Raw genomic sequence first — 17,345 nt, forward strand, 5'->3', positions numbered from 1 at the left:
GGGTGAGCGGCGGACGGAGCCGGACGGGACGGTTGCGGCGGCAGGTGGGAGGAGGCACTGCAGGAGCGTCTCGCGGGAGGGAGGCTACACGGAGGGTGTTGGTGGTAATCGAGTGGAGTCCACAGCATCGGCGCGGCGTACCACGAAAAAATCGTCCGCCGCTGCTGGGGCTCGAGATCTCCGGCTGGAGGATAGGAGGAGGATGCACGAGCCCGGGAGTCAGCGACGCCTCGCAGTTCCAGCCGGCGGTAGGTGACACCGTCCTCCTCCTTCCTCGCGCTGGAAGGCGGCGGAACAGCCATCCGTGGAGATCGAGCGCGTGGAAGGCCGACGGCTCGGGAGTGGGTACGACATCATCTTTCTTCCATGGTTTCGCCTTTCTCCTCTCTTCTGATGTGGGTTGGCCGCATGCCGTTCTTGCGCCGGTGATGCTGTCGTTGAAGGCCTGGTTAAGGTTAGTTTCTCTTTTCCCATCTTCTGTCCACTTACTGCCTGCATCGGAGCCTCTGTTAATTCTCTTGGTTTGGTCGGAGCAGCTGCTCGATCTCGATTTAGATCTCTCCACACTCCTGAGAATTTGTTTCGTTTTTTGTGTGTGTATGAACTGTCAGTGGAAGGATTTAGGAGGGTTGGAGGTGAGCGCCCATCTCCTTGGCTATTGGTGACATGTAGCTGATAGGGAACACACTTGTTGGGCAGGTCGCCGGCTCACAGCCAAGCTCGAGTTCATGGTAGGTGACCTGGCTCTGCTGCTAAGCCCCCTCCTCTTTCTGGACTGGCATGATCTGTTCTCCTGTATTTGGATTTGAGGTGAAGATTTTTATCTCTGCTGCTGCTTTCGGGGTTGTGCAGGATTGGATACAGCATGGTCAATCTCTACTTTTTTTTCCATGTCCATCATGTTGTTTTAAAATTATTGCCACATTTGCCTTGCAATTAAGTCAAAACTAAGAAAGAACATTTGTGTAGAAAAGTTAAATTCCACTTGATGGTGAAAATTTCAGAAAAAAATTGCATCTACTTATTTGTTATTATGTCCACGAGAAATGATTTTTTATGCCTCCATGGCGAGTGTCAGTGGATACATCTGCTCGCCGGCGCATTCCTGACTCCATGGTGAGCGGAAGTGGTGGCATTATGTCATTTGCGTTTCAGATTATCAGGTATTCTTCGATAGAAGCAAAAATGTGGTCTATGCATGGACATGGATGTTTCAATAGGTGGGAAAACCAACGTTCCACATTTGGTGCAGCAGATGTACATTCATCTCTCTGTGCTGCAAAGTTTCGTGGGCATCTATTGTAAGAGTTAAAACTTGACAGGTTGTTTGGAGTTCTGTGCCCAATAACTCAACACTATACCATATATTGAAACTTTAGTTTAGATAGAATCCATGAAAATAACAGATTGGTTAGACAAATTTGGGTTCCCCGCAAAAAAATGTTAGAGTTTGGGTTAACTATGTCGGCAGCGTCTCCCCTCACAGGCTTCTATGGCTGAGAAGCTTGACATATATAAATTCTATCTCTGTTGACTAACAATGTAATTATCATTTGTACTCATTGTAGCTTGTATCTTTGGTCTTGTTTATTCTGAAATAATTTCATGTGCAATGTAAAGACTAATGCGTCGTGATATCAGGCTGAAGAAGCTACAGAATCAGCTTTTAAGGATGGAAAATGACTATTGGTGAGTGACTTGAGCATTAATCTAAATATTTAGTTGCATTTAATGTTCTTCCTTTTATGTCAATGATTTTCTATGCAATATATGACATGAACTAAAGTTTCCTACAGCAGGACTACCATCTGTACTAGGTTGTTATTTGTCAGGTGAAAAGGTTCTTGTTTGTTTTTGTTCAGCTGATGGCGAGGGTGCAATTGAGATGACAGGAACATGCTTCTCATTACAGAATTTTGTGATCACTTTGTACCTACAGAGAAAGCGACCCAGACAAAAAAGTACGTCTTTCTGTGCATTCTTATATTTATTTTTATCTATACTAACATTGTTTTAATCGGCGAGCAAGTTGTCAGCTGCATTTATATAGTAATCGGTGAGTGAGGATCGCTGTATGGCGGCCGTGATACATCGGCGAATTTCACCCGCGCTTTCTCTATTTGCAGCACAACTTGGTGGATTGTGTTAACATGATACCCTTCTCTATTTTTCTATTCATTTGTGTATGCCCCTTGACTTTTTTTGTTCGTTTCATGTAGGCAGAGGGTTTGCTGCAGCACTGCTGGACGTCGAGATAGTTTTAGTTTGGCTGGTTCAGACCTGATCCATTGCCTCCTTCATGCTCCAGACTAAGCTCTTCATCAAGGTATGTAAAATATCCCTCTAGAGAATATCATGGTGAGTTTAGGATTGGTTCAATTAGTAATGTAATGAAATACACAAGCAACTTGTTTTCATTATGGTGGCTTTACTATTGCACACTGTAATATTTGTTCCTTGTTTCTGCCGTGCTGCAAGAAATTTTAAATCTTCAGTATGCGTGATCGCGAGTCGGCGAGTGATGATATTTCTTATAAATTAAACTGTTGCCAGGCGTGTCCTACATCCTAATACTTATGTATACAATGGGAAGTCTGTTGCTGCTGTGATGTCTTTAATTTTAGCTTCAGGTTATGCAAAGCGTATTTTTGTATATAACTAAAAGTTGTGTTTTGTAAATTTTGATGATTTATAATTTCTGAAATGCGCCCTATTTTGCATTGTAGTTTATTTGCAGAAAATGCTTTTGTGATATTTGGTATTAATTGAACAGAATGCTAGAGCATAGAGAAGAGTGGTATCTGTAATCAAGGGATGTTGCGGTTTAAGCTTGCTTGAATGTTGTTCCAGCCGTTGTGCATATCCATTGCCTCTTGAGTTTTTGATTGCTCTGTCGTCTTTCAACACCTCATGAAGGCTAATTTTTTTGGGGAGAATTGAATCGGTGAATTGAGTCGCTGTGGCTATTCGGTGTATATTGGCCTATTGGAATCATTTGTTCAGATGTTTTTTTCATAATTTTATTTTGAGGCAGCCATTTGACTAAAATAGCTTGTTACTTTTTCAGCAGATATGATGCCATTGGCCAGCATGACGTTCCAGTACCTTATGGGTGAGGAAAAGTGATATAAAGATCTATCCAGATGATGGCATTCGAAGGAGTCCGGGTGTCCCAACCACAGCAAGAGGAGGAGGATGCCGTGCGGCGGGATTGAGGCCATTCCCCCTTTGATTTCTTGATCCCCAGTCTGCTTTAATTTGGGTCCTGTTTTTAGGTTTGATTGTTGGTGATGTGGGTTGGTTACCACATCAACATGGTTGCTTCCTCGTGGGAACTATCGAGCACCACCACGCCTCCCTCCCATCAAGCACCACTAAGGCAGCAAGGTACATCTCCCAATTTTTTCTGCAGATTTGTATTTTTGGTAAGGTAAAGAGCAGGGGTTTGTAGGCAGAGTAAAGTGGTTGTTTCCAAAGAAAACACATCAATAGCTGTAGTTGAGAGGATTGAGCTTTAATTGGTTGTAGTTTTTTTGACATTGGAATGGTCACGTCAAGCTGCTCATTGCTAATCCACATTTGTAGTTGCCTAATTTACCAGTTTCTACTTTTGATGTTGATTTACAAAACTGCAGCCGATGCCTTACAGGCGACAGTCTGAATATAAGAATTGGTCTGAGTTCTATTGGCTTGGTTTTCTGTCATATCTAACTTGTAAAGTAATATCGAAGTACTGGTTTATTAAGTGTAGTGTATCATTGTGCAGTCATAGTTGTAAATGCTGATTGTATCATTTAATAATCCCCATGCCACAGAATAGAAGGACTGCTCAATCCATTATTCTTTTAGTTTTGGATATCGTAAATCCTTTAATTAATAGATCTAATTCTGCGTGTACAGGACCTTTCAGTAAACATGTGTTTTGTTCATATAAATTCAGTTTAATGGTGTAAATTGTGATTTCTATTAGAAGCTCTGAATACTAAACATAGAAGCTCTGAAGTGTCCATGAATATATGTACCTTTTTTATTTATTTTGTTACTTTGTAGCATCATTGAGATGTAACTATTGTTGTTGAACAAATAAGCAAAGACAATAATATATACTGAATATGAGTAGAATGCAAAACATGGAGACTTGCATCTAATTGCTCCACGGCATGTATCTTTCCTTTGCATAGCTAGGGTGCTTAGGCTCCCTCTTAGGCGTCAGACTGGGGGTAGAACTTCTTAGGCCGTATTACTGCCTTAAAAACCTTGAAATATAATTGTTAATGCCATTACCTGTCGTTACTAATACTATCTTTGATGGTGAGGTACTGACTGCTTATGCAGAATTTGGGGGAGAAAAAGTAACCTTGAAGTGTTACATTGATATAGCTGATGATGATGGGAGAAAAAGTAACGTCAAACGTCCCTCGGACTTAATGCAACCAGATAATATGGAGCGACACAATTTCCACAGGCACATCTTGGGGAGAGACGCCTGCCACAGCTTGGGGAGAGACGCCCACATCGATCTACTACAAGCTTGCCTGATGCCAATGTGAGCTTCCTTCGACCCTTCTCCCGTGTGTTGCTATGTTTGTTCCTTCTTGCTTGACTGAAATATTGGTCATCTAAAAGGCATATATACGGAATTTTAAGAATATTGATGATGTTGCTGTAGTAGTACATATAAAAAGGCCAATTAATGTAAGCTATTGTTTGACAGGTTGTTTAGGATGAAACAGTTGGCTTCTAAAATGGCAAGCAACTTTTTGATGCAATTTTGCAATGGGTTAATTTCTGAAGGATGCTAGAGAATACTTGGTTCGATACTACATGATGGACAAGATGAAGGATGTAGCGCAGCTGAAGGTACTTCATTGTCTACTGCTGTATTTGTTTGATCTATAAGGTTCTAGAGAATACTTGGTTCAATACTGCATGATGGACAGTATGATTTCCTTATAAGCTAGAAGATTACATTGCTACTTGCTACTTGGTGGTTGTGGTTTTTTAACCTTTTGGGAGATAGAAGAAAGTCATTCTTAATAACACAATTAGTTTATATATACAATACTACCCTATGGAGATATGGATCTTGGAAATACAGTAGTCATGCACTCACGGATTTACTGATGGGGACTTAATCTTTCTTTTGACTTGAATCCGATGTCCTAAGTTTTGCCATATGAATTCAATGAAGATTACGCAGGACGGTTGTTCAAACTCAAAGATCCAATTGGGAAATCGGAAATTTACCATGATTTTCCCCCAATAGTGCTGTTGATGCATTAGTTTAATATTATTTTATTCAAGAATTCAGAAGAAGCTCTCTTGTTGTAGGTCTGGTGGATTTACTGGGATACATTGCTTGTTTGGGCAATACCGGTAAAACATATCTTGGAGAGATTCCATCTGGTAAATACATTGTCAAACATAAATAAATAGATGATAAAACAATTATTTAGCCACTCTGCGCTCATTAAAGAAATGACCTCACTTTTATAGTACTCGATATTTTCTTTCTGATTTGAAGAATTTCTTTACCACATTAGATACAATATATTAGTACTTTGCCTATATTTATTATACTAGCCCTAAAGTCAGGTGTCTCCTATTTTGTACGATTAATTTGTTGGCATATTGTTTGGTACTGACACCTAAGTGTGTGATAAGCATATGGTGTAGCTGACTCCACACTTCTAAGGAGTATATTAAAATATGCACTGTCTTGTTTCCTTAGTATTTAAGAAGTGTATTTGAATGCATCTTTTCTCTTGCATTCCAGTTACTTCTCATGTCCTCTAAATTTATTCAATTGAAGGAGACAAAGCTTATTCGATTTTATGTCCTTGCAGATGCATGTGTTGTTGATCAGACTACCATGGTATATCTCTTCATTTCTACCATGGACAGATATGTAATGGAAGATATATTCTTGTTTTACTCACTACTTTCGTATGTGCTACTAGGTACAATTTTCTCGACATTAGTAGCTCTCATTGTGTGCATCTTTTCTTTGTACGCTGCGCCTTGCCTTTTTATTTCCTTCTGTTTCATTTGCTAACAATACTTTCTCTTTGTAGATGGCTTACACCCTTCTTTCAGAGATATATGAAGGGGACAAATGGTAGGATTTTGTGTGCTATGTGCTTAGTTTGTACTCCACCCGAGATTAAAGTGCAGAGGCTGCTGTCCCTTGAATAATGTATGACACGATGCAATACAAACCACTATCGCTGAGAGCTCCGTTCCATGGTGGGCTATGTCAAAATGATCATGCTCTTTGGGAATGAGACACGGGCCGGTGACACATTGCAAAGAAGTTTGTTCTCTAAAGCCTTTTGAATGAGGGAACTCGGCCATTTCTACTTATCATTTTGTCAAGGGATCAGCAATGAAATTGGCAATTACGCCAAGATAGAGGCACATAAGAAGATGGCTTTTGGGGTATGCTTTACCAAACCTTTGTATCAATTGTTGTATTGCACTTTTATTCTCTAAAATATAGCGGCTCTCCCTTCAGTAATTTTGTAGTGTTAATATACATGTTGGTTTTGCTGTCATAACAGATCCTCCAGACACATTTTATTTCTTCATCATGCAACATTTTATTTCTTCATCATGCAACATTTTATTTGATATTATTTTATGCTATTTGATATTATTCTATAATTGTTAGATATTATTTCTATATTTGTTAGATACTATCTATAAGTATGTGTGGCTAGATGGCCTATTTCCCAAAGAAATATACCAAATGGCCAAATGGGTGGCCGCTGCGTTGGGCGCAGCGTGCGACCCAAACGGACACGCGGACGCGGGACGCTGTCCTGGTGTCCGCGCGGCCACCCAAAAGGCCCAGCGCATCCGTTTGGGTCGGCCGGTTGGAGATGCCCTAACTTTTCCTACCATTTTGCGGTAGGATGACAGGTAGAGACATTAGTATATTTTATTACATTCTCTTTTCGAAAAAACTGGACTAGGCTCCTTATGCTTTTACTCAGACATACCTTTTGTTGTTGCTCAAGGGTTTAAGCTTGTTGTTAAATAAATTTTTACAACTAACTCGACATTTAAATGGTGACATTACCAGGGGGTGGACTTTGATGGCAGTATGACGCACTATACTTTTTGTACTCCATAAAGATTTTCAGCAGGGAAATAGAATCCTACAAGATCACCATGTATTCAGTATTTGCCTCTTTAATGATTAAGTTATATCTTTTCTGAATTAGTTGTTCCATTTTCCATGTTGGCTAACTGTAATAATAAATAAGATTTTAGAGTAGTGGATGTTCCATCTTTCTTTTGCTCTGCATCGGAATAAGATGCATCATGTCTACTTTCCTGGTACAAATTTGTTATAATGGACAGAGGTAGTACATGAATTTGTTATAAATTTATGGCTCTAGACTGAGTTAGGTTATTTTGCAAACTAGGTAGGCGAACTACCACGTTTCTTTTGCTCTGTGTTGAAACAAGATGCATCATATCTACTTCCATGTTAACAAGATCATGTCACTTTTGCTGCAGATGACACTAACGTATTTGGGGCGTTAAGCATGTTTCATTTGACCAATCAATAGAGTAATGTTAGTTGTAAGACCGAATCATTAAGACTTGAATATATTTTTGTACATAGCACCTTGGTTCACTGTTACCCATGTTATGTAATATTGTACTATGAACTACTCATGTTTACCTATGTAGAAATCCATGCTATCACACTTGACCTATGTACAATGTATCAGCTAACATGACTGTATTTTATTTTGGTTTGGTTTTTCAACAGCATGTATTATTCATACCGGTTACTTTAGCTCACCGGCGGGCGAGGGCCGCGTCGATTGACTTGGAGTTAGGGAAAAGTCAGGGAGAATATATCTCCGAGTTCCATATCCTTACTTTTACAATACATGGATGGTTACAGTTGTCAAAACTAATGTCTAATTAAATCAGTATTATTACATCAAATGAATTGAACAGTATCTCCATTGCACCTCCAAAAAAATGTAGAATAATATTAAAGAAAGACATTTCCCATCCATGTAGTAAAGTACCTCAATCAGTTTATAATGTTTAAGACCAATTATTGAACATTGGTACTTGCCATCTGTTTTTGAACATTTACTTTTACTTTTGCCATTTATTCTTGGACATTAGTGTCCTTCTTTTGCCTGTGCGCCGGGGCGCACCGGGTCATCTAGTGTGCATAAAACATGTAGATATCATCAATAATGTGGCATGGAACATAAGAAATTATCGATACGTCGGAGACGTATCAACGCTGAAAGCATCCAGAGGACGTCAGCCTCCCTGATTAAAGAGATACCGGCGTCACCTATGATTAAAGAGGCTTTGTAAAGTAGTTTGTCTAGTCAAAGATGTTGTTAGGGTTTCCTAGGGTTTCTTCCCCTGTAAGCCACCCTCTCCCCTATATAAGGAGAGGGGGCATACCCCATCGCGGGCATGTTGAATCTTGTATCCAGAAACCTGTAACCTCTTGTGATCAATGAATAGAAAGATCTAAAGGGGAGAAAGCTCTTGAGTTCTTCTTCTTCTACCTCTGGCCAAGGCCAAGTTCTTAGGAGATCCATCCAGAATCCATCCCATCCTTACCAAAACCCTCACCCGAATCCTCTAGCGCCCATTCGGCCCCAACTTAAGCCATCCTATGGCATCTGTCTGTTCACCACGACGACAGTTGGCGCCCACCGTGGGGCAAGAAGCGGCGCTTGCTGGAGTTCACATTCGGCGGGCATCCTCAACGTCTCCGGCGAGCGGGTGGTATCTGCGCTCGTGCAGCGCATCTACTCGCTGGACTTCATCAATGACAACGCGGGCTGCTTCGCCAACGGCGGCGTCTTCCCCAAGAACGGCCGCGTCATCGAGTTCGGTAGCCACCGCGTCTACTTCGGCACCGTCCCTGTGCGCCAGCGCCCTTCGTCGGTGCTGGTGGCGCCGGATCCGCCAAGGTGGCTATGTGTGGCCGTGTCGCTGGTAGAGTGGAGCTGATGATGGCAGGCGTGACTGACGCCGGCAAGTAGGTCGCGGCGGAAGGCGCAGGACAAGCAAGGTCCACGCGCACGGCCAAGCCGCCAACCGAGCGCGACCAGGTGGTTGCGGGTACATCTGCACCGCCACCGGAGACTCCTCTCCAAGCGGCGATGAACGTGCTGGCGACGCCCCTGGCGCCACATCGACCCGGCAGCGGCTCAGGCGGAGCTGGAGGCGCAACAACAGAAGCTGCTCTCCGCAGGCGCGGACATCATCCGGGCGCAGCGCGAGTTGAATCTAACCCTACGTGAGTATAATGCTGCCCATGGCTTTGCTTCTGTTAGCGCTCAGGTTGCTAGGATGCCGGAAAACCGGCTAAAGGCTCGCAGTTTAGATCAGGATTTGCGCAAGGATGTTCTGGCCGGCAAAAGTACCTCTGCATCTTTGAGCATCATAGAAAAACCTAAGTACAGTAGCCCGGATAAAACCATAAAAGCTGCTAGGGCTGCAGTAGAGCTGTGCGACTCGCTTAGCGGAGATACCTTAGCAAAGCAACAAGAGCGAGTTAGGGAGTTGTTTGACATAATTCAGGAACAAAATGCTGAGCTTGCTAGAGCAAACAAAGCTGCGGCATCAAAATATGTGCGTTCAACAAAGAATGCCGGAAGCAAATCTCATGGGCAGGCATCGTCCCCCCATACGGACAGAAGAAAAGAAAAAGAAATGAATGCGCAGCAGTTGACTGTGTACGATCCGGTTCTTGCTGGAAAACAACAAGCCGGGCAACACGATGCCGGTAGAAAAAGCCAAGGGGCAGATCGGGCCTACGCCAAAAGAGGCTACGCCGGAAACAATCATGCCGGTAGACATGAAACCGGGCAAAATTATCGAGCTGCAAGGGCAGCGTACGAAGAAGAGGAAATGCCTCCACCGAGGTACCGGCAGGCGAGGTCCGCGGTACCGGAACGTTATGATGAAGCTGATTCAACAACTGAAAGACTTACGGCATACCGGAACCCATTGGGGGAACGCGTAGGAGAAAGACACCTGCCAGAACGGGATGCGAGGCACCGTCTGGATAAAGTGTATTTATCTGAAATGATCGAGGCAGAAGGTCCTCCGGGCCCAAAATGCTTTGGTCCAAGGATCATGAAAGAGGAACTACCGGTTCGCAACTTCCAGTTGCCCCGCGACACAAAAACATATGATGGCACCACTAAGCCGGAAGACTGGCTCGCGGATTATGTAACCGCGGTGTACGTCGCTGGCGGTGGAGGAACCGTAACTGGCGGAGGAAACCGGCGTTCGGCCGTGAGAATTGTACCATCATTCCTGGTAGGACCGGCACGAATTTGGCTAAACAACTTGCCGGCAGGAAGCATAAATGGCTGGTTGGATTTTGAGGAAGCTTTTGTGAGTAACTTCAGCAGCACATACCGGAGGCCCAACAGGCCGCATCAGCTCGCTTTGTGCGTACAGCGCCCAAATGAAACAGACCGGGATTATCTGACCCGGTGGAACTCCACAAGAAACTCCTGCGAAGGGGTGATAGAGGCGCAAGCCATTGCTTGGTTTTGCAATGGATGCCGCAGAGGTTCGCCGTTGTGGCAAAAGCTGCAGCGGAACATGCCGGTAACTTTGGCGGAAATGATACGTGTGGCAGATAGCTACACATTGGGAGACCCAATGCAACCGGCAGTGCAAGCCGATCCGGCGCAAACAAGCCAACCGCGCCAAGATCAATACCGGGATAACCGGCACAACAAAAGAAGGGAAGATTTTCCGGATCGAAGGTATGGTCCGCAGCAAGTAGCCGCGGTGCAGGACAATTCCGGCCCCAGCGGAAGCCAAAGGCAAAAAACCGGATCGCAGCCGTGGGCGGGTCCTAAAAAACTATGGGTTGAAAAGAAGCCGTGGGGAGATAAAAAAGAATTGGCAAGACAATACAAGATACACCATAGAATCGGCAATGGAGCAACCGTGCAGGTTTCACACTCCAAATCCGGCAAGGCCGGCGAATCATTTGACAAAAGATTGTTCATGGGTCAAGTACCTGATGCTGAAGGGTGCGGCAAAAGATGCGCAAGCACAAGGTTGTTCTACGATACTGCCACCCTCGCAAGACATGTTGCGGCAACAACTGCCACTGCCACCACCGCTTACCGGAGCCATTGCCGTACCGGTACAGCAGCACCAGCAAGTTCATCAGGTGGGAGAAGGCAATGCCCAACCACCTCCACCGGCACCTTTGGGTCGGAACGTTTACCAGGATCCGGATGTGTGCTGTGTTGTGTTCGTTACTGAGCCAACAGATAGGCAAAGCCTGCGTCGCCATTCCATGGAAGTGAACGCTGTGATGCCGGCAGTGCCAAAGTACATGTTGTGGTCAGATCAGGAAATCTCCTGGTCGTTCAAAGATCACTCCAAGATAATGCCTAATCCGGGTGGTTATGCTCTTGTCGTGGACCCAATCATGCATGGGCCAACGACTCGAGTCAAGTTCAGCAAAGTGCTGATAGACAATGGAAGCAGCATAAACATCATGTACCGGCACACCATGCATACGCTGGGCATAACAGAAAACATGCTACAGCCAACTCGCACAACATTCTACGGAATCGTTCCGGGCTTGTCCTGCGCGCCAGTGGGAAAAGTCCGGGTGGATGTATCGTTTGGAGGGCGTGACAATTGCCGGGTTGAAAACATTGAGTTCGAGGTAGTGGACCTAGATAGTCCTTACCATGCATTGCTGGGGAGACCGGCATTGGCGGCGTTCATGGCCACAACTCATACGGCATACCTCAAGATGAAGATGCCGGCACCTCGAGGACCCTTAACTGTGGTGGGAAACTACAAAGTCTCACTGGAAACTGCATCCGCCGGATCAAACCTGGCAGAATCGCTGGTGATCGCAGAGGAAAAAAGAAGGATGCAAACTGCGGTTGCGCTGGATCAGTCTTCACAGTTGAGCTTAGCGGCAATGAGTGGAAACTTAGGCACACCGGCATTTAAGCCAACCAAGGAGACAAAAGACATCGTGTTGGACCCAGCTTATCCGGAGCGTACCGTTCGCATCGGTGCTGGCCTGAATGAAGCATAGGAAAGCGCGCTCGTCAGCTTCCTCCGTGAGAATCGGAATATCTTTGCCTGGTCTACTGATAACTTGGTAGGTGTTCCGAGGGAGCTGGCTGAGCACTCTTTAAACGTCCGGAAGGATGCTAAGCCGGTGCGGTAGCCTTTACGCCGGTTTCCCGAAGATAGGAGAAAAATCATTGGAGAAGAAGTGACAAAGTTGTTGGTTGCCGGTTTCATCGTGGAAGTACTGCATACCGAGTGGCTAGCTAATCCGGTGCTGGTCGAGAAGAAGAAAGAGGAGAACCTCGAAGCAAAGGCTCCAAAGGTGTGGCGCATGTGCATCGACTACACCAACCTGAACAAAGCTTGCCCAAAAGATCCTTTCCCATTACCCCGGATCGATCAAGTGATTGATTCCACTGCTGGGTGTGAGTTGTTGTCTTTCCTGGATGCTTATTCCGGTTTCCATCAGATTCCCCTGAAAAAAGAAGATCAAATAAAAACTGCGTTCATTATCCCGCACGGGGCTTATTGCTATGTCACTATGCCTTTCAGTTTGCGCAACGCTGGTGCAACGTACCAGCGCTGTATGCAAAAATGCTTGTTTGATCAAATTGGAAAAAATGTGCAAGTCTATGTGGACGATGTCGTGGTAAAAACTAAGGTGAAAGAAACCTTGATCGATGATCTCCGACAAACATTTGATAACTTAAGAAGATTCCGGATGAAACTCAATCCGGCAAAATGCACCTTCGGTGTCCCCGCCGGCAAACTGCTTGGTTTTCTCGTATCAAGCCGGGGTATTGAGGTTAATCCGGTAAAAATCCGGGCAATCGAAAGAATGACTATACCACAAGATCTCAAGGACGTGCAAAAGTTTACCGGAAGCTTGGCATCGCTAAGCCGGTTCATAAGAAGGTTAGGAGAAAAGGCTCTGCCGCTCTATGCTTTGATGAAAAAATCCGATACTTTCGTCTGGACCCCTCAGGCAGACGCAGCATTTAAAGAGCTAAAAGCAATGCTAGCCACAGCACCGGTGTTGGCTTCACCTTTGGAAAGGGAACCCATGCTGTTGTACATAGCAGTAACCAACCGGGTCGTAAGCGTAGTGGTTGTGGTGGAAAGAGAAGAGGAAGGAAAAACCGTGCAGAGGCCGGCATACTACCTGAGCGAGGTGCTCTCCCTCTCAAAACAAAACTACCCACATTTCCAGAAAATGACCTATGGCGTGTTCATGGCCGCCACGAAGCTTAAGCACTACTTTGAGGAACACCCCATGAAGGTGGTGAGTGAGGCACCCATTTCTGATATCATGTGCAACAAAGATGCTAGCGGCGGGATTGCAAAATGGGCAATTCAGATATCACCATACGTACCGGTATACGAAAGAAGAGATGCCATAAAATCGCAAGCCTTGGCTGGTTTCCTGGTTGATTGGGCAGAAATGCAATACAAGCCGCCGGAACAAAAAATAGAGTACTGGAAGATGCACTTTGACGGATCCAAACTCAAAGAGGGTCTAGGTGCCGGTGTGGTACTCACCTCACCAAAAGGAGATCACCTCCGGTATGTTTTGCAAGTGCATTTCAGGGCATCAAACAATGTCGCTGAATACGAGGCTTTGATTCATGGACTTAAGGTCGCAAAAGAAATCGGTGCACACCGGATCATTTGTTACGGTGATTCAGATCTTGTGGTGCAACAATGTTCCGGAGATTGGGACGCAAAAGATGCCTGTTGGGGGGATGACCCCGGTATGCCAAAGGCATGCCAAACCGGATGGTTTGAGCCATCAAGATACCGATTTGATATTCATTCCGGAGAACGAAGTTAGACGTTTGGCTAAGTGAATCTATACCGGCATCCCCAAAGAGAGGCATACCGGTATGAGCTAGGAAGACACCGGACTGCCGGTAAGGGGTGCACTGTAGCACGTCGGCAGGACTGGTCAAAGATTCTCTCAAGAGCTAGAGGACAAGGGTGACCTAAGCAAAGTATCTTTAAACGAAGCCCTGAAGCCAAAGAAGAAGGTGACGCCAAAAGCAACCGGCGAACGTCAGCCTCCCTGATTAAAGTAGATACCGGTGTCACCCATGATTAAAGTTGCTTTGTAAAGTAGTTTGTCTGTTCAAAGATGCCATTAGGGTTTCTTCCCCTGTAAGCCACCCTCTCCCCTATATAAGGAGAGGGGGCACACCCCCATCGCGGGTACGTACGATTCATAAGCTATTTTGTATGCACAAACCTGTAACCTTGTTCCATCAATGAAGAGATAGATCTAGAGCAGAGTTCTTCCTTGTGTCTCTCTTCTTCTACCTCTGGCCTAGGCCAAGTTCTTGAGGAAAGCACCCGGAAGTTCATCCAATCTAATCAAAAACCCTCCCCCGAATCCTCTAGCGCCCATTCGGCCCCAACTTAAGCCATCCTATGGCATCTGTCTGTTCACCACGACGACAGTTGGCGCCCACCGTGGGGCATGAAGCGGCGCTTGCTGGTTCACATTCGGGCGGGACTCCTTGATGTCGCCGGCGAGCGGACGGTGTCTGCGCTTGTGCAGCGCATCTACTCCATGGACTTCATCAACGACAACGCGGGCTGCTTCGCCAACGGCGGCATCTTCCCCAAGAACGGCCGCATCATCGAGTTCGGCAGCCACCGCATCTACTTCGGCACCGTCCCTGTGCGCCAGCGCCTCTCGCCGGTGCTGGTGGCACCGGACCCACCAAGGTGGCTATGTGCTGGCCGTGCCGCCGGCAGCGTGGAAGTCATGATGGCTGGCGCAGTTGGCGCTGGCAAGGGAGCTGTGGAGGAAGAAGCAGGCCGTGCGGCATCGACCTGTCCGGCCAAGCCTCCGCTGTAGCGCGACGCAGGCGCTGCGGGAACATCTTCCGCGCCACCGCAGACACCACTTCAGGCGGCGATGAACGTGTTGGCGACGCCCATCGTGCAGAACATCGACCCAGCAGTGGCTCAGGCGGAGCTGGAGGCGACGCGCAAGACGCTGCTTTCCGGCGGTGCGGACATCATCCAGGCGCAGCGCGAGCTGAACCTAACCCTACGTGAGTATAATGCTGCCCATGGCTTTGCTTCAGTTAGCGCTCATGCCGCTAGGGTGCCGGGAAACCGGCTTAAGGCTCGCAATCTAGATCAGGATTTGCGCAAGGAAGTTCTTGCCGGTAAGGAAGTTCTTGCCGGTAAGAGTGCCTCGTATCTTTGAGCATCGTAGAGAAACCTAAGTACGATGAGCCCGGATAAAACTATAAAAGCTGCTAGGGCTGCTATGGAGCTGTGTGAATCGCTTAGCGGAGATGCTTTAGCAAAACAACAAGATCGTGTTAGAGAACTGCTCTATGAGATTCAGGAACAAAATGCTGAGCTTGCTAGAGCGAACAAAGCTGCAGCATCGAAATCTGTGCGGTCGACAGAGAATGCCGGTAGCAAGTCCCATGGGCAGGCATCGTCCCCCCATCCGGACAGAAGAAAGGAAAAAGAAATGAATGCGCAGCAGATGACTGTGTACGATCCGGTCCTTGCCGGAAAGCAACAAGCCGGGCAACACGATGCCGGTAGAAAAAGCCAAGGGGCAGATCGAGGCTATGCCAGGAGAGGCTATGCCGGAAACAATCATGCCGGTAGATACGAGACCGGGCAAAATTATCGAGCTGCAAGGGCAGCGTACGAAGAGGAGGAAATGCCTCCCCCAAGGTACCGGCAGGCAAGGGCCGCGGTACCGGAACATTACGATGAAGCTGATTCGACAGCAGAAAGACTCACGGCATACCGGAACCCATTAGGAGAACGCGTGGGAGAAAGACACCTGCCAGAACGGGATGTGAGGCACCGTCTGGATAGAGTGTACTTGTCTGAAATGATCGAGGCAGAAGGTCCTCCGGGCCCGAAATGCTTTGGTCCAAGGATCATGAAAGAAGAACCACCAGTTCGCAACTTCCAGTTGCCCCGTGACACAAAAACGTATGATGGCACCACTAAGCCGGAAGATTGGCTCGCGGATTATGTGACCGCGGTATACGTCACTGGTGGCGGAGGAACCGTAGCTGGTGGAGGAAACCGGCGTTGGGCCGTGAGGATTGTACCATCTTTCCTGGTAGGACCGGCACGAATCTGGCTGAACAACTTGCCGGCAGGAAGCATAAATGGCTGGTTGGACTTTGAAGAGGCCTTTGTGAGTAACTTCAGCAGCACATACCGGAGGCCCAATAGGCCGCAGCAGCTCGGTTTGTGCGTGCAGCGCCCAAATGAAACAGACCGGGATTACCTGACCCGGTGGAACTCCACGAGAAACTCCTGCGAAGGGGTGATAGAGGCGCAAGCCATTACTTGGTTCTGCAATGGATGTCGCAGAGGTTCGCCGTTGTGGCAAAGGCTGCAACGGAACATGCCGGTAACTCTGGCGGAAATGATACGAGTGCAGGCTGATCCGGCGCAAACGAGCCAACCGCGCCAAGATCAATACCGGGATAACCGGCACAACAAAAGAAGAGAGGAGTTTCCGGATCGAAGGTTTGGTCCACAGCAAGTGGCTGCGGTGCAGGATAATTCCGGCCCCAGCGGAAGCCAAAGGCGAAAAACCGGATCGCAGCCATGGGTGGGTCCTAAAAAGAAATGGGTTGAAAAAGAAAAGTGGGGACAGAAAAAAGATTGGCAAGAACATATAAGGTACACCATGGAGGCAGCGATGGAGCAACCATGCCGGTTTCATACTCCAAATCCATCGAGGCCGACAAACCATTTGACAAAAGATTGTTCCTGGATCAAGCACTTGATGCTGAGAGGTGCGGCAAAATATGCGCAAGCAGATGGCTGTTCCACAATACTGCCGCCCTCGCATGACATGTTGCACCAGCATCCATTACCACCACCACCACCGCTTACCGGAACCAATACCATACCGGTACAGCAACACCAGCAAGTTAACCGGGTGGAGAATAACAATGACCAACCACCTCCACCGGCACCTTTAGGCCGGAATGTTTACGAGGACCCGCACCTGTGCTGTGTTGTCTTTGTCACTGAGCCAACCGACAGGCAAAGTGTGCATCGCCGTTCTATGGAAGTGAACGTCGTGATGCCGGCAATTCCCAGATACATGCTGTGGTCAGATCAGGAAATCACCTGGTCGTTCAAGGATCACCCCAAGATCATGCCGAATCTGGGTGGTTATGCTCTTGTTGTGGACCCAATCATGCGAGGGCCAGAAACTCGAGTCAAGTTCAGCAAGGTGCTGATAGATAATGGAAGCAGCATAAATATCATGTACAAGC

The 17,345-nt window shown here is 46.5% G+C and overlaps 2 long non-coding RNA genes across 13 annotated transcripts; both read left to right on the plus strand.

The window, feature by feature from the left end:
• Positions 1-547: 547 nt before the first annotated feature.
• On the plus strand, positions 548-4,294 carry LOC124702115. 12 transcript variants are annotated; one of them, XR_007002355.1, is made up of 6 exons: positions 548-1,163; positions 1,642-1,689; positions 1,863-1,961; positions 2,030-2,135; positions 2,220-2,326; positions 3,068-4,294. It is a non-coding gene; the product is annotated as an uncharacterized LOC124702115 (long non-coding RNA). The 12 variants fall into 12 exon arrangements; XR_007002354.1 differs by lacking the exon at positions 2,030-2,135 and having other exon boundaries at positions 556-810; positions 1,079-1,163; positions 1,787-1,961; XR_007002346.1 differs by lacking the exon at positions 2,030-2,135 and having other exon boundaries at positions 566-1,163; positions 1,787-1,961.
• Positions 4,295-4,365: 71 nt separating this feature from the next.
• On the plus strand, positions 4,366-6,571 carry LOC124702116. The gene is made up of 5 exons (XR_007002356.1): positions 4,366-4,546; positions 4,715-4,860; positions 5,847-5,960; positions 6,075-6,438; positions 6,561-6,571. It is a non-coding gene; the product is annotated as an uncharacterized LOC124702116 (long non-coding RNA).
• The last annotated feature ends 10,774 nt before the right edge of the window (positions 6,572-17,345 follow it).

Source organism: Lolium rigidum, chromosome 3 (genome assembly GCF_022539505.1).
Source record: "Lolium rigidum isolate FL_2022 chromosome 3, APGP_CSIRO_Lrig_0.1, whole genome shotgun sequence".
Taxonomy (NCBI): Eukaryota; Viridiplantae; Streptophyta; class Magnoliopsida; order Poales; family Poaceae; genus Lolium; species Lolium rigidum.